Below are 18,622 nucleotides of genomic sequence, written 5' to 3'. Positions count from 1 at the left end.
ACAATCGGATCAAGGATCAATTTTACCTCATGGTTATTCAAAATGGTTATGGATAGCTTAGGAATAAAACAATTTAAATCAACTGTGTAGCATCCAGAATCGCAGGGAGGGTTAGAAAGGTGGCATCAGACATTAAAGACAATGTTGAGGGCTTATAGTAAAGATTATCCAGAGGATTGGAATAAAGGAATTCCATTCGTACAGTTTGCAATTAGGGATGCACCTAATGAGTCAAAAGAGATTGAGAGTATGCTTAAAAATGGCATAATTGGAGTGGGTTGCAGCCAATGGAGCTCACCCAGAGTGATGGTACCAAAACCAGACGGTACCCAATGGTTGTGTGTGGACTATAGAAAGGTTAATGCAGTTACATGAACGGACTCTTATCTTATCCCACGTTTGGAGGATTGCATTGAGAAAGTGGGACAATCAGCTTTTATTTCCAAACTGGATTTACTTAAAGGTTACTGGCAGGTACCTTTATCCGAAAGGGCAAAGGAGATTTCAGCTTTTGTGACTCCAGATGGTATATACCAATTCAAAGTTATGCCATTTGGTGTGAAAAATGCCCCAGCCACATTTCAACGGTTAACTCACAAAGTTGTTTCAGGATTACCTAATTGTGCGGTATACATCGCTGATCTGGTAATTTTCAGCCAGACATGGAAAGAACATTTAAAACATCTGATGGAGTTATTCGATCGACTTCAGGAGGCGGGTTTCATGATAAACCTAGCCAAAAGTAAATTTGGAAAAGCCCAAGTCATTTTCCTTGAGGAGTTTCCGATACCCTCAACACGAAGGGATATAATGCGATTTCTTGGCATGAGTGGATTTGATTGAACATTTGTGCAAAAGTTTTGTAGTGTGATTGCTCCACTGAAGGACTTGCTGAAGAAATGGCAAAAATTTCAGTGGACAGCAGACTTTCAACAGGCATTTGATTGCCTGAAAGCTGTGATAACCAATGCTCCTCTGTTGGAGAATTACAAGGGACTCTCTGATCAAATTGAACTAAAGTATCTGACTCTAAAGAGAAATGCCGAGGCATAGAGAAATGGACGGATCGTGCAAGGACCTTTTTGTTCAAAGAGACTGTCAATCGAGAAGGATTTCAGTTGGAGGAAGAGGAACAAAAATGGACTATATTATTATCATTTGCGTGTGTTGTTTTTTGAAACAAAAAAGTCTATTTACTGTATGCATTTCTTCAAGAATGGTGAAAAGGTGAAAAATGAAACCATCTTGAAGTTGATGGGTTTTTTTTTCTTGGGGAAAGGTGTCATGTGAGAGTACCTTTAAGAAATGAGTGTTTATAAAATGTACCTTTAAGAAATGGGTGTTTATTAGTGATGCCAGAGTGTGGGTGGAGCTGGGTTGTCTGTCAGGTTTTTACTTTCGTTTTAGGCTGTTTGCTGCAGGGTGTGTTTTAGTTTCGTTTTCAGAGCTGGATAGCTGCAGTCACAGCCAGAAGGTGTATGAGCCTCTCTAGCTGTAATCTAAAGACTGTAAATCGATCTTTTGGTGATTTAAAACTAATAACTGCTCTCAGTAGTGACTTTAACCTGATGTGCTTCTGTTTAAAGGTTTTTTAAAGTCTTATGGATGTTAAAAGGACAGCTTAAGGAATACTTAGTATTGTATTCTTTGGGGGTTATATTTGAATTGATGGTTGCTAAGATGTTCACTGTATGTTTTAAAAGGTTAACTTGAGTTCATAGAATAAACATTGTTTTGCTTTAAAAAATATTTTTCCATTTCTGCTGTACCACACCTGTAAAGTGGGCCATGTGCTCCCCATACCACAATCTATTAAAAGTTGTGGGTCAGGTGAACTCCACGCCACACTTTGGGGCTCTCTACACCCTGGACCATAACAAATTGGGGACTCGAGGGGGATAAAAGTCAGTCTATTGGATTGGCTTAGTGAACGAAAAGTCAGTGAGGGGTGGGCATATTGGGTTGCTTTTCAGGTATGGTATTCTAGTTTAAGTGGGGAGTGAACATAGAACATAGAACATTACAGCGCAGTACAGGCCCTTCGGCCCTCGATGTTGCGCCGACCTGTGAAACCACTCTAAAGCCCATCTACACTATTCCCTTATCGTCCATATGTTTATCCAATGACCAATTGAATGCCCTTAGTGTTGGCGAGTCCACTACTGTTGCAGGCAGGGCATTCCACGCCCTTACTACTCTCTGAGTAAAGAATCTACCTCTGACATCTGTCCGATATCTATCTCCCCTCAATTTAAAGCTATGTCCCCTCGTGCTAGACATCACCATCCGAGGAAAAAGGCTCTCACTGTCCACCCTATCCAATCCTCTGATCATCTTGTATGCCTCAATTAAGTCACCTCTTAACCTTCGTCTCTCTAACGAAAACAGCCTCAAGTCCCTCAGCCTTTCCTCATAAGATCTTCCCTCCATACCAGGCAACATTCTGGTAAATCTCCTCTGCATCCTTTCCAATGCTTTCACATCCTTCCTATAATGCGGCGACCAAAATTGCACGCAGTACTCCAAATGCGGCCGCACCAGAGTTTTGTCCAGCTGCAACATGACCTCATGGCTCCGAAACTCAATCCCTCTACCAATAAAAGCTAACACACCGTACGCCTTCTTAACAACCCTCTCAACCTGGTGGCAACTTTCAGGGATATATGTACATGCACAGCGAGATCTCTCTGCTCATCCACACTACCAAGAATCTTACCATTAGCTCAGTACTCTGTCTTCCAGTTATTACTTCCAAAATGAATCACCTCACATTTTTCTGCATTGAACTCCATTTGCCACCTCTCAGCCCAGCGCTGCAGCTTATCTATGTCCCTCTGTAACGATGTTGTGGCCATTTCGGAGACATGGATAGAGCAGGGACAAGAATGGATGTTGCAGGTTCCGGGGTTTAGGTGTTTTAGTAAGCTCAGAGAAGGAGGCAAAAGAGGGGGAGGTGTGGCGCTGCTAGTCAAGAGCAGTATTACGGTGGCGGAGAGGATGCTAGATGGGGACTCTTCTTCCGAGGTAGTATGGGCTGAAGTTAGAAACAGGAAAGGAGAGGTCACCCTGTTGGGAGTTTTTTATAGGCCTCCTAATAGTTCTAGGGATGTCGAGGAAAGGATGGCGAAGATGATTCTGGATATGAGTGAAAGTAACAGGGTAGTTATTATGGGAGACTTTAACTTTCCAAATATTGACTGGAAAAGATATAGTTCGAGTACAATAGATGGGTCATTTTTTGTACAGTGTGTGCAGGAGGGTTTCCTGAAACAATATGTTGACAGGCCAACAAGAGGCGAGGCCACGTTGGATTTGGTTTTGGGTAATGAACCAGGCCAGGTGTTGGATTTGGAGGTAGGAGAGCACTTTGGGGACAGTGACCACAATTCGGTGACGTTTACGTTAATGATGGAAAGGGATAAGTATACACCGCAGGGCAAGAGTTATAGCTGGGGGAAGGGCAATTATGATGCCATTAGACGTGACTTGGGGGGGATAAGGTGGAGAAGTAGGCTGCAAGTGTTGGGCACACTGGATAAGTGGGGCTTGTTCAAGGATCAGCTACTGCGTGTTCTTGATAAGTATGTACCGGTCAGACAGGGAGGAAGGCGTCGAGCGAGGGAACCGTGGTTTACCAAGGAAGTGGAATCTCTTGTTAAGAGGAAGAAGGAGGCCTATGTGAAGATGAAGTGTGAAGTTTCGGTTGGGGCGATGGATAGTTACAAGGTAGCGAGGAAGGATCTAAAGAGAGAGCTAAGACGAGCAAGGAGGGGACATGAGAAGTATTTGGCAGGAAGGATCAAGGAAAACCCAAAAGCTTTCTATAGGTATGTCAGGAATAAGCGAATGACTAGGGAAAGAGTAGGACCAGTCAAGGACAGGGATGGGAAATTGTGTGTGGAGTCTGAAGAGATAGGCGAGATACTAAATGAATATTTTTCGTCAGTATTCACTCAGGAAAAAGATAATGTTGTGGAGGAGAATGCTGAGTCCCAGGCTAATAGAATAGATGGCATTGAGGTACGTAGGGAAGAGGTGTTGGCAATTCTGGACAGGCTGAAAATAGATAAGTCCCCGGGACCTGATGGGATTTATCCTAGGATTCTCTGGGAGGCCAGGGAAGAGATTGCTGGACCTTTGGCTTTGATTTTTATGTCATCATTGGCTACAGGAATAGTGCCAGAGGACTGGAGGACAGCAAATGTGGTCCCTTTGTTCAAAAAGGGGAGCAGAGACAACCCCGGCAACTATAGACCGGTGAGCCTCACGTCTGTAGTGGGTAAAGTCTTGGAGGGGATTATAAGAGACAAGATTTATAATCATCTAGATAGGAATAATATGATCAGGGATAGTCAGCATGGCTTTGTGAAGGGTAGGTCATGCCTCACAAACCTTATTGAGTTCTTTGAGAAGGTGACTGAACAGGTAGTCGAGGGTAGAGCAGTTGATGTGGTGTATATGGATTTCAGCAAAGCGTTTGATAAGGTTCCCCACGGTAGGCTATTGCAAAAAATACGGAGGCTGGGGATTGAGGGTGATTTAGAGATGAGGATCAGAAATTGGCTAGCTGAAAGAAGACAGAGGGTGGTGGTTGATGGGAAATGTTCAGAATGGAGTACAGTCACAAGTGGAGTACCACAAGGATCTGTTCTGGGGCCGTTGCTGTTTGTCATTTTTATCAATGACCTAGAGGAAGGCGCAGAAGGGTGGGTGAGTAAATTTGCAGACGATACTAAAGTCGGTGGTGTTGTCGATAGTGTGGAAGGATGTAGCAGGTTACAGAGGAATATAGATAAGCTGCAGAGCTGGGCTGAGAGGTGGCAAATGGAGTTTAATGTAGAGAAGTGTGAGGTGATTCACTTTGGAAGGAATAACAGGAATGCGGAATATTTGGCTAATGGTAAAGTTCTTGAAAGTGTGGATGAGCAGAGGGATCTAGGTGTCCATGTACATAGATCCCTGAAAGTTGCCACCCAGGTTGATAGGGTCGTGAAGAAGGCCTATGGAGTGTTGGCCTTTATTGGTAGAGGGATTGAGTTCCGGAGTCGGGAGGTCATGTTGCAGCTGTACAGAACTCTGGTACGGCCGCATTTGGAGTATTGCGTACAGTTCTGGTCACCGCATTATAGGAAGGACGTGGAGGCTTTGGAGCGGGTGCAGAGGAGATTTACCAGGATGTTGCCTGATATGGAGGGAAAATCTTATGAGGAAAGGCTGATGGACTTGAGGTTGTTTTCGTTGGAGAGAAGAAGGTTAAGAGGAGACTTAATAGAGGCATACAAAATGATCAGGGGGTTGGATAGGGTGGACAGTGAGAGTCTTCTCCCGCGGATGGATATGGCTGGCACGAGGGGACATAACTTTAAACTGAGGGGTAATAGATATAGGACAGAGGTCAGAGGTAGGTTCTTTACGCAAAGAGTAGTGAGGCCGTGGAATGCCCTACCTGCTACAGTAGTGAACTCGCCAACATTGAGGGCATTTAAAAGTTTATTGGATAAACATATGGATGATAATGGCATAGTGTAGGTTAGATGGCTTTTGTTTCGGTGCAACATCGTGGGCCGAAGGGCCTGTACTGCGCTGTATTGTTCTATGTTCTATATGTAATATCCTTCCGCACTGTCCACAACTCCACCGACTTTAGTGCCATCTGCAAATTTACTCACCCATCCTTCTATGCCCTCCTCCAGGTCATTTATAAAAATGACAAACAGCAGTGGCCCCAAAACAGATCCTTGTGGTACACCACTAGTAACTGGACTCCAGTCTGAACATTTCCCATCAACCACCACCCTTTGTCTTCTTCCAGCTCGCCAATTTCTGATCCAAACTGCTAAATCACCCTGAATCCCATGCTTCCGTATTTTCTGTGGTAGCCTACCGTGGGGAACCTTATCAAACGCTTTACTGAAATCCATATACACCACATACACCACATCAACTGCTTTACCCTCATCCACCTGTTTGGTCACCTTCTCATAAGAACTCAATAAGGTTTGTGAGGCACGACCTACCCTTCACAAAACCGTGTTGACTATCTCTAATCAAATTATTCCTTTCCAGATGATTATACATCCTATCTCTTATAAACCTTTCCAAGATTTTGCCCACAAAAGAAGTAAGGCTCACTGGTCTATAGTTTACGGGGTTGGCTCTACTCCCCTTCTTGAACATTTGCTATCCTCCAGTCTTTTGGCACTATTCCTGTAGACAAAGATGACTTGAAGATCAAAGCCAAAGGCTCAGCAATCTCCTCCCTAGCTTCCCAGAGAATCCTAGGATGAATCCCATCCGGCCCAGGGGACTTATCTATTTTCACACTTTCCAGAATTGCTAACACCTCCTCCTTATGAACCTCAAGTCCTTCTAGTCTAGTAGCCTGAATCTCAGTATTTTCCTCGACAACATTGTCTTTTTCCTGTGTGAATACTGACGAAAAATATTCATTTAGCACCTCTCCTATCTCCTCGGGCTCCACGCACAACTTCCCGCTACTGTCCTTGACTGGCCCTACTCTTACTCTAGTCATTCTTTTATTCCTGATATACCTATAGAAAGCTTTAGGGTTATCCTTGATCCTACATGCCAAAGACTTCTCATGTCCCCTCCTGGCTCTTCTTAGCTCTCTCTTTAGGTCCTTCCTAGCTAACCTGTAACTCTCGAGCGCCCTAACTGAACCTTCATGTCTTATCTTTACATAAGCCTCCTTCTTCCACTTGACAAGTGTTTCAACTGCTTTAGTAAACCACGGTTCCCTTGCTCGACCACTTCCTCCCTGCCTGACAGATACATACTTATCAAGGACACGCAGTAGCTGTTCCTTGAACAAGCTCCACATTTCCATTGTGCCCATCCCCTGCACTTTTCCTCTCCATCCGATGCATCCTAAGTCTTGCCTCATCGCATCATAATTGCCTTTCCCCCAGATAAAACTCTTGCCCTGCGGTATATACCTATCCCTTTCCATCACTAAAGTAAACGTAATCGAATTGTGGTCACTATCACCAAAGTGCTCACCTACCTCCAAATCTAACACCTGTCCTGGTTCATTACCCAGTACCAAATCCAATATGGCCTCGCCTCTCGTTGGCCTATTTACATACTGTGTGAGGAAACCCTCCTGCACACATTGAACAAAAACAGACCCATCTAAAGTACTCAAACTATAGCGTTTCCAGTCAATATTTGGAAAGTTAAAGTCCCCCATACAACTACCCTGAGTGTGTTGTGGAAAATGGCTCTTTCAGAGGCTCTGAAGTTTTTGGGGGTGGAGATGGTCTCACGCAGTACCTTACGGACAGAGGCTGAATGCAGACTGTTAGATTTGGCAAAAACATTGCAGTTAACATTACCTGACAAAATGCGCAAATGTAGCGGGGTGTTTCTCAGCGCTCTGGGCGTGCTACGGGACTCTGTCCCCATTCGGGTAGATCGCGCCTTTAGTGTCAGATGTTGGCCTTTCAGATACTGACTCTACAAATTCTCTTTTCAAAGCATGGATTTGGCCAGTGTGTCTCCTCGAAACTCCCGCATCATCGGTTTGCATTGTCTAAGAAATATGCCCACCTTTACGAGCAGAAAGCATCCTATCTGGCTGCATCACAGCCTGGTATGGCAACTGCTCGGCCTAAGACCGCAAGAAACTTCAGAGAATCGTGAGCACCGCCCAGTCTATCACACAAACCTGCCTCCCATCCATTGACTCCATCTACACCTCCCGCTGCCTGGGGAAAGCGGGCAGCATAATCAAAGATCCCTCCCACCCGGCTTACTCACTCTTCCAACTTCTTCCATCGGGCAGGAGATACAGAAGTCTGAGAACACGCACGACCAGACTCAAAAATAGCTTTTTCCCCACTGTCACCAGACTCCTAAATGACCCTCTTATGGACTGACCTGATTAACACTACACCCTGTATGCTTCACCCATTGCCATTGTTTATGTAATTACATTGTATACCTTGAGTTGCCCTATTATATATTTTCTTTTATTTCCTTTCTTTTCATGTACTGTTGAGCTGCTCGCAGAAAAATACTTTTCACTGTACCTTGGTACACGTGACAATAAACAAATCCAATATAGATTTTTTTTTTTACAGTTAAATTGCGTCCCAGGGGTTTAGGAAAGATATTTGTCCCAAGAGAGTGTATAACGTAGATTCACCAGAACGATGCCAGGCTTGTTGGAAATTTTCCTCCAGTGATGTGGATATGATGACAGTTGGAATGAGTACACCTGATTGCTGCTGCATTACTTTTCCAGTTGTAAGCACAATCATAAACTCAAAGTGACAATGACAGTCTTACTGAATATCATTACCTGCCTCCACGTAGAAAACGATGAATCATCTTATGATAAATTTGTTGTGTAATCATTCGGTCCTGGTTGAGAGGGATTGGCACGCAACTTTACAGAGATTCGCCGAGAAATGCAAGTTTTCATTTCCTGCGATTGGTTTTGACAGGCCCAAGGAAACGATCATGAAGTGTGGGTTGTACATGTAAAATTGGTACAGCAAACAGCAAGTCGAGGCTGATCTCAATTGAAAGACGTATTCGGAGGTCGATTGAAAAGTACTGAAATGGAGAAAAAGAAAGTAAAGGTGCAAAGTGACGAAAGATTGAATCAGTGAATGGAATATTTGGTGCTGACCTTCCAACCACAGCAGCAACGGAACTGGTTGATCAAGTGGCAAAATTATGGGATGCCTGATCAGGGCAATTTAACTATCAAAACACGCACTTGGGATGTGATACATTCCTTGGCCGTTTGTTGACCCTGCATCAGGGAGACTAAACAATGCAACCGTTTTAAGTTTTTAGAAAGCCCTGAGTAATATGTTTAATTGGAATTGCTGATTTTTCTTCAATTACCCACACAATTTGCCAGCCCAAGGAGAACAGCACTCAAATGATCACTGTCGTAATTTAGACACTGATTTTATTCTCTAATCTCCAACCATCAGCTTATTAATTATGACATTTTTGCTACCTGATCAGTCACCACAAAAAAACAGGAAAACCCGTGTTTTCACCAAATCTGCATCATTTGTCACATTTAACATGTGATTTTTTTCTTTGTCCACTCCATTTGTACTGAAGCTTTAAATTAAATATAACACGCCATGGACTGAAATTAAGGTGCTGCTGCCTTGTGTGCACCTGTTCTGCGAGAGCTGACCACACCTCCGTAACATCCTATGGAGCGCCAATTAAATCGGGGATGGGGGCAGGGGCTGGGTGGGGGAGGCTTGGGAGTGACAGTCAGAACCATCCGAAGTTTGCGATTGAAATCTCATTTTCGGGCGTTTCCCAGTGGAAGGCAATTGACCAAAGGAAGTTTGAACTTTGCGGGCGACTGAGATGCAAACCTCACCTGTGAACATATGGGGGTGGGGGTACATAGATATATAGATACATAGAAGATAGGAGCAGGAGGAGGCCTTTTGGCCCTTCGAGCCTGCTCCGCCATTCATCACAATCATGGGTAATCATCCAACTCAATAGCCTAATTCTACTTTCTCCCCATAGCCTTTGATCCCATTCTCCCCAAGTGTTATATCCAGCCACCTCTTGAATATATTCAAAGTTATGCATTAACTGCTTCCTGTGGTAATGAATTCCACAGGCTCACCACTCTTCGGGTGAAGAAATGTCTCCTTAAATCTGCCCGAAATGGTTTACCCTGAATCCTCAGACTGTGACTCCTGGGGCGAAATTCTCGTACCCGCCCCACCACATTTCTGCCCCGACCGGCCGGCGGGAGTCTCCGTAACACCGGCCGGTCAATGGGGTTTCCCATTGTGGGGCAGCCCCACGCCGTCGGGAAACCCCCGGGCGCCGGCAAAACGGAGACTCCCGCCGGCGGAGAATGAGGCCCATGGTTCTGGACACACCCATCATTGGTACCACCTACCCTGCATCTATCCCGTCTAGTCCTGTTAGAATTTTATAAGTCTCTATGAGATCACCCCTCATTCTTCTGAACTCCAGCGAGAACAATCCCAACCTAGTCAACATCTCCTCATATGACAGTCCCGCCATCCCTGGAATCAGTCTGTTAAACCTTCGCTGCACTCGCTCGAGAGCAAGAACATCCTTCCTCAGAGAAGGAGACCAAAACTGCACACAATACTCCAGGTGTGGCCTCACCAAGGCACTGTACAATTGCAGCAACACATCCCTGCTTCTGTACTCAAAACCTCTTGCGATGAAGGCCAACACACCATTAGCCTTCTTTACCGCCTGCTGCACCTGCATGCTTACCTTCAGCGACTGGTGCACAAGGACACCCAGGTCCCACTGCACACTCGCCTCTCCCAATTTACTACCATTCATGTACTAAGTCTCCTTCCTGTTTTTACTTCCAAAATGAATAACCTCACACTTATCCAAATTATACTACACCTGCCATTGGTCTGCCACCCTTACCTGGTCTGGCCTACAGGGGCACTGTAGCAATGAATAAAACTTTAAATGAAACTTAGCAAATTGAATTAAAGTAAAACTATGGGAGGCGGTGATAATTCAGGATAATTTTAATTTGACAAAAATCTTCCCAAGAGAAAACCTTTTTAAAAAAATAAGCAAACAGCAGCTGCTAAGGAGCTCCATATTTCCATATTCAAGATGTTCAACCCTGGGAACTGCAGGTTAATTTGATTTGGCAAGTTTCCATTGATGTTTTTGATTTTGAATGTGTTCCTTTAAGGGGATGTTAACAGGTTAGACCAGGCCGGTTGCGGCTATGCGGAGCTAAGCCGCACGATTCGGCAGCTCCCGCTACCACGGACTTTCGGGCTCGCTAGAGGAGCCCCAACAGACCTTTGTTTTGACGTAACCCGTGGGGAAGGGAAGAGAGAGGTCCTCCAACTTCTATGAAACGGACCAGAAGTGCAACGGCCAAAGGAGCGGCATTGGAACAACGGGAGAAGCGAGGGAAAGAAAACAAAATGGCGGTGGCCAGGGACAAAGGGGAGCTGCAGGAGTTCATCAAGCGCTGCTTCGAGGAGCAGCGCGAGGAGATGCGCAAGGAGATGTTGGCGCCTATGTTTTCGGCAATTGAAGGACTCGGGATCACCCAGAAGGCCCACGAAGTTAAGATCCAGGAGGTACAGAAAAGAGTCAGTCAGAACGAGGACGAGCTCGTGGGCCTGGCGGTGAGAGTGGAGCAGAACGAGGCGCTACACAAGAGGTGGGCGGAAAGACGCGAAGACCTGGAGAACAGGTCAAGGAGAAAGAATCTGCGGATCCTGGGTCCCCCTGAGGGAGTGGAGGGGGCCGATGCTGGGGCATACGCGAGCACGGTGCTCGAGGCGATGATGGGCACGAAGGTCCCTTCGAGGCTGCTGGAGTTGGACGAGGCACATCGGGTACTGGCGAGGAAGCCCCAGGCAAATGAGCCGCCAAGGGCGATGGTGGTGAGGTTTCACCGGTTCACGGACAGAGAGTGGGTCCTGAGATGGGCCAAGAAGGAGCGGAGCAGTAAGTGGGACAATGCAGAGATCCGAATATACCGGGACTGGAGCACGGAGGTTGCAAAGCGGAGAGGGGGTATCAACCGGGCCAAAGCGGCGTTGTACCGGAAAGAAGTGAAATTCGGAATGCTGCAGCCAGCGCGACTGTGGGTCACATACAAGGGCCAACACTATTACTTCGAAACGCCTGAAGAGGCGTGGACCTTTGTACAAGCCGAAAAATTGGACTCTAACTGAGGGTTTGTGAGGGTGGGGGGATGTTTGAGGTTTGATGTGTGATGGTTGTTGTATATAGGGAGTCAGTCACGCGCAGGAAACGTTACATGGGCTGGGGGAGAGAGACAAGGCCGCGACAGGAGCTGTGCTAGAGGGGGCGGAGCGGGCTTTGGAAAGCGCGTTTTTATTTCCCGCGCGCAGGAAGAAAGGCGGGAAGGGGAACGAAGGAATGTATATTGATTGGGAGACTCCCACACGGGGAGGTCAATGGGACAGCGTGGGAAGCCGGGGTCAGCAGGCGTCAGCTGACTGACGGAAGTGACATGGGGGGAGCAAAAAAGCTAGACAGTGGTCTAGCGGGGGTGAGGGGAGGGGGGGAAAAAGGGTTGCTGCTGCACTGGCCAAAAGGGAATGGGACACAGAAGAGGTGGTCGGGACGGGGGTCCCCCGTCTGGGGGACTGGAGGGTGAGGGAGGCGTGGACACGGGACTGGCCCAGAAAAGGAGATGGGTAGTCGGCCGGGGGGGGGGGGATAATGGTGAGCGGTAGGCTGCAAGGAACGTGGGTGGTGTTGGTAAACGTATACGCCCCTGACTGGGATGATGCAGGATTCATGAAGCGCATGTTGGGGCGCATTCCGGACCTGGAGATAGGAGGCCTGATAATGGGAGAGGACTTCAATACAGTGTTGGATCCAGCACTGGACCGCTCCAAATCAAGGACTGGAAAGAGGCCGGCGGCGGCCAAGGTACTTAGGGGGTTTATGGATCAGATGGGGGGAGTGGACCCATGGCGGTTTACAAGGCCGCAGGCCAGGGAATTTTCTTTCTTCTCCCATGTACACAAAGCCTACTCCCGGATAGATTTCTTTGTTCTGCGTAGGGCGCTCATCCCGAGGGTAGAGGGGACGGAGTATTCGGCCAGAGCCGTTTCGGACCATGCCCCGCACTGGGTGGAACTGGAGCTGGGAGAGGAGAGGGACCAACGCCCGTTGTGGCGGCTGTATGTGGTACTGCTGGCGGACGCGGTGGTGTGTGGGAAGGTGAGGGGGTGCATCGAAAGGTACTTGGAGGCCAACGACAACAGGGTGGTGCGGGTGGGATGGTATGGGAGGCGTTGAAGGCGGTGATCAGGAGAGAGCTAATCTCCATTAGGGCTCATAGGGAGAAGACAGAGGGTATGGAAAGGGAGAGATTAGTGGGGGAGATTTTGAGAGTGGACAGGAGATACGCAGAGGCCCGGGAGGAAAGATTACTTGGGGAAAGACGACGGCTCCAGACTGAGTTTGACCTGTTGACCACAGGGAAGGCAGAGGCACAGTGGAGGAAAGCGCAGGGGGCGACCTACGAGTATGGGGAAAAGGCTAGTCGGATGCTGGCACACCAGCTCCGTAAGAGGATGGCAGCGAGGGAAATAGGGGGAGTCAAAGATGGAAGGGGAGCCACGGTTCGGAGTGCGATGAAAATAAACAAGGTATTTAAGGCCTTTTATGAAGAGCTGTACAGATCCCAGCCCCCAGCGGGGGGAGAGGGGATGAGACGATTCCTAGATCAACTGAGATTCCTGAGGGTGGAGGAGCAAGAGGTGGCTGGTTTGGGGGCACCAATTGGGTTGGAGGAGCTGAGCAAGGGTTTGGGGAGTATGCAGGCGGGGAAGGCCCCGGGACCGGACGGATTCCCGGTGGAGTTCTACAGGAAGTACGTAGACCTGTTGGCCCCGCTACTGATGAGGATCTTTAATGAGGCAAGAGAGGAGGGGACCCTGCCCCCGACAATGTCGGAAGCAACAATTTCTTTGATCCTAAAGCGGGACAAGGACCCACTGCAATGTGGATCGTACAGGCCGATCTCGCTCCTCAATGTGGATGCAAAGTTGCTGGCAAAAGTGCTGGCCACGAGGATCGAGGACTGTGTCCCGGGGGTGATCCATGAAGACCAGACGGGATTCGTAAAGGGCAGGCAATTAAACACTAATGTGCGGCGGCTCTTAAACGTGATGATGATGCCATCGGAGGAGGGAGAGGCGGAGATAGTGGCAGCTATGGACGCGGAGAAGGCCTTTGACCGAGTAGAGTGGGAGTACCTCTGGGAGGTGCTGCATAGGTTTGGGTTCGGGGGAGGGTTGACCCGCTCTCTCTCCATAGCCCTTAATTCCTCGAGAAATCAAGAATTTATCAACTTCTGTCTTAAATACACTCAACGTCCCGGCCTCCATCGTCCTCTGTGGCAATGAATTCCACAGACCCACCACTCTTTGGCTGAAGAAATTTCCCCTCATCTCTGTTCTAAAGTGACTCCCTTTTATTCTAAGGCTGTGCCCCGGGTCCTAGTCTCCCCTGCTAATGGAAACAACTTCCCGACGTTCACCCTATCTCAGCCATTCATTATCTTGTAAGTTTCTATTAGATCTCCCCTCAACCTCCTAATCTCCAATGAATATAATCCCAGGATCCTCAGACGTTAATCGTATGTTAGGCCTACCATTCCTGGGATCATCCGTGTGAATCTCCGCTGGACCCGCTCCAGTGCCAGTCTGTCCTTCCTGAGGTGTCGGGCCCAAAATTGCTCACAGTATTCTAAATGGGGCCTAACTAGTGCTTTATAAAGCTTCAGAAATACATCCCTGCTTTTATATTCCAAGCTTCTTGAGATAAATGACAACATTGCATTTGCTTTCTTAATTACGGACTCAACCTGCAAGTTTACCTTTAGAGAATCCTGGACTAGGACTCCCAAGTCCCTTTGCACTTCAGCATTAGGAATTTTGTCACCGTTTAGAAAATAGTCCATGCCTCTATTCTTTTTTCCAAAGTGCAAGACCTCGCACTTGCCCACGTTGAATTTCATCAGCCATTTCTTGGACCACTCTCCTAAACTGTCTAATTCTTTTTGCAGCCTCCCCACCTCCTCCATACTACCTGCCCCTCCACCTATCTTTGTATCATCGGCAAACTTAGCCAGAATGCCCCCAGTCCCGTCATCTAGATCGTTAATATATAAAGAGAACAGCTGTGGCCCCAACACTGAACCCTGCGTGACACCACTCGTCACCGGTTGCCATTCCGAAAAAGAACCTTTTATCCCAACTCTCTGCCTTCTGCCTGACAGCCAATCGTCAATCCATGTTAGTACCTTGCCTCGAATACCATGGGCCCTTATTTTACTCAGCAGTCTCCCGTGAGGCTCCTTATCAAAGGCCTTTTGGAAGTCAAGATAGATAACATCCATTGGCTCTCCTTGTTATCTCTTCAAAGAACTCGAACAGGTTTGTCAGGCATGACCTCCCCTTACTAAATCCATGCTGACTTGTCCTAATCTGACCCTGCACTTCCAAGAATTTAGAAATCTCATCCTTAACAATGGATTCTAGAATCTTGCCAACAACCGAGGTTAGGCTAATTGGCCTATGATTTTCCATCCTTTTCCTTGTTCTCTTCTTGAACAGGGGGGTTACAACAGCGATTTTCCAATCCCCTGGGACTTTCCCTGACTCCAGTGACTTTTGAAAGATCAACTTTCCCTGACTCCAGTGACTTTTGAAAGATTACTTTAAATGTGTTTTAGTTCACTCACAAGAGTATAAAGAGGCACATTGGTTGAGAGTTGTTCATCTGACTACCTATCTCTCTTCTGCGGTTACGACCCTGCCTGGGTGTCCTCTGGGCGAGAGCATGCGGTGTCTGCCAGTACACTTCAGGTCTTCTGTCACAGTTGTTTCTGCAGTGGCTGGAGAGACACGTGTTGAGACTGGTGGTGGTTGTAGAGTTAGGAGTTGTATATTTATAATGTCTGACTTTGTGACTAAATGGAGCAGATTGGTCGTGAAAATCAACGTGGGGTCAGGAAGTATGAGAGTTCTACATGTTTCAGGTTTGGGGTGGCGACACAGTGATGTTCCTAAACAAGGGGTGATTTCATACAAACTAGCTGGGGTGAGCCACTTTATTTGGCTGATGTCAGCTCTCATGAGATAACTTTGATGCTAAGTAAGCATTCGAAGAAAAAGGCACACATGAAACTCGACATGAGATGTGATAAAGCAATTGCTTTTGGACATTCAGTTGATCTACAGTTTAGTCAATTGGGTTATTATTGTACTATATATATCCCGTTAACATATGAACTAGAAATTAAGAGCAGGAGTAGACCATTCGGCCCTTCAAGCCTGCTCCTCCATTCATTGTGATCATGACTGAGTAGCCAAATCAGTAACCTGTTCTCAATTTCCTTCAGACCCTTTGAACTCTTTAGCCCCAAGAGATATATCTAACTGCTTCTTGAAAACAAAGATGTTTTGACCTCAACTGCTTTATGTGGTAACAAATTCCACAGACACACCACTGTCTTGGTGAAGAAATTTCTCCTCATCTCAGTGCTAAATGGTTTATCCCGTATCCTCACACTGTGACCCTGGTTCTGGACTCCCCGCCATCGGGAACATCCTTCCTGCATCTACCATGTCTATCCTGTTAGAATTTTATAGGTTTCTATGAGATCCTTTTCTCTTTTTAAACTCCAGTCAATATAATCCTAACCGACTCAATCTCTCTTCACACTTCATTATTCCCCGCTGTTACCAGACTACTAAATGACCCTCTTATGGAATGATCTGGGGCGAAATTCTCCCGAAACGGCGCGATGTCGGCCGACTGGCGCCCAAAACGGCGCCAATCAGACGGGCATCGCGCCGCCCCAAAGGTGCGGAATGCTCCGCATCTTTGGGGGCCAAGCCCCAACATTGAGGGGCTAGGCCGGCGCCGGAGGAATTTCCGCCCCGCCAGCTGGCGGAAACGGCCTTTGTTGCCCCGCCAGCTGGCGCGGAAATGACATCCCCGGGCGGCGCATGCGCGGGAGCGTCAGCGGCCGCTGACAGTTTCCCACGCATGCGCAGTGGAGGGAGTCTCTTCCGCCTCCGCCATGGTGGAGACCGTGGCGGAGGCGGAAGGGAAAGAGTGCCCCCACGGCACAGGCCCGCCCGCGGATCGGTGTGCCCCGATCGCGGGCCAGGCCACCGTGGGGGCACCCCCCCCCGGGGCCAGATCGCCCCGCGCCCCCCCCAGGACCCCGGAGCCCGCCCACGCCGCCTTGTCCCGCCGTTCAAAAGGTGGTTTAATCCACGCCGGCAGGACAGGCAATTTATCGGCGGGACTTCGGCCCATCCGGGCCGGAGAATCGAGCGGGGGGGCCCGCCAACCGGCGCGGCGCGATTCCCGCCCCCGCCGCATCTCCGGTGCCGGAGACTTCGGCAACCGGCGGGGGCGGGATTCACGCAAGCCCCCGGCGATTCTCTGACCCGGCGGGGGGTCAGAGAATGACGCCCCTGATCTCTTCATACATCTTCTCTCCTGAGTAGTACTACACTCCTGTATGCTTCACCCGATGCCTGTGCCTATGTATTTACATTGTGTATTCATGTTTGCACTCTGTTTTTTTTCTCATGTGTGATATGATCTGTCTGAACTGTAAGCAGAACAATACGTTTCACTGTACCTAGGTACATGTGAGAATAAACAAATCCAATTCCTGCCTTCTCAGGATTCAGTCGAGTGAGATAACTTTAACAAAAGCTTGATGTTTCCAACCTGAATGTTCAATTAGATTTTTTTTCCAATTAGAACATACAGTTCAGAAGGAGGCCATTCGGCCCATCGAGGCTGCACCGACCCACTTAAGCCCTCACTTCCCCCCTATCCCCGTAACCCAATAACCCCATCTAACCTTTTTGGTCACTAAGGGCAATTTATCATGGCCAATTCACCTAACCTGCACGTCTTTGGACTGTGGGAGGAAACCGGACCACCCAGAGGAAACCCACGCGGACACGGGGAGAACGTGCAGACTCCACACAGACAGTGACCCAGCAGGGAATCGAACCTGGGACCCTGGCGCTGTGAAGCCACAGTGCTATCCACTTGTTCTAACGTGCTGCCCAATGTTGGAGAAGTATCAATGGTATCAGTTAACAAGAATCATAAAGAATAAAAGCAAACTGTCTTAAAGCTTCACAATTTGCTCATCCTGCTTGCCAAAGATTTAAAAATCCTGCAGAAGGATGCAAATGAGATTGATGAGGAACACACAAGACTCATTAAAGAGATTCATGCAATAGTTGTCTTGGATAGTTAATAGTTGTCTTGGATTTAGAGATATGGGACAAAGATAGAAATATTTTTATTTTACACTTTGTATACATGGAAAACAGATTTATTCTTTCCACAGAAATATATGGCAAGAAAAAAAGGATGATTATATTTACAATCGTGGAGAAATGGATAGGAACCTGACTGGGGCACATGCTCAGTTTCTGATTGAGAATCGCTGAGAATTTGATAATGACGAGGGCAGCACGGTAGCATTGTGGATAGCACAAATGCTTCACAGCTCCAGGGTCCCAGGTTCAATTCCGGCTTGGGTCACTGTCTGTGCGGAGTCTGCACATCCTCCCCGTGTGTGCGTGGGTTTCCTCCGGGTGCTCCGGTTTCCTCCCACAGTCCAAAGATGTGCGGGTTAGGTGGATTGGCCATGCTAAATTGCCCATAGTGTCCAAAATTGCCCTTGGTGTAGGGTGGGGTTACTGGGTTGTGGGGATAGGGTGGAGGTGTGGACCTTGGGTAGGGGGCTCTTTCCAAGAGCCGGTGCAGACTCGATGGGCCGAATGGCCTCCTTCTGCACTGTAAATTCTATGATATCTATGACAAGTTTAGAGACATGTAAAAACATAAACATTGCAGTCATGAATTCCACAGCTTAAAGTCCTTTCAGCAATGGTCTCTGTGAAATGAATTATGGGGTGATAGATACAATCTTTCCTGCACCTACCCTTTCGAATCCTGTCAGAATATTATAGGTTTCTATGAGGTCCCCCCTCATTTTTCTGAATTCCAGCAAATATAATCCTAACCGGATCAATCTCTGCTCATACGTCAG

This window comes from Scyliorhinus torazame, chromosome 6 (assembly GCF_047496885.1).
Source record: "Scyliorhinus torazame isolate Kashiwa2021f chromosome 6, sScyTor2.1, whole genome shotgun sequence".
In the NCBI taxonomy this organism is placed as follows: Eukaryota; Metazoa; Chordata; class Chondrichthyes; order Carcharhiniformes; family Scyliorhinidae; genus Scyliorhinus; species Scyliorhinus torazame.
Note: the sequence above shows the minus strand (reverse complement) of the source record.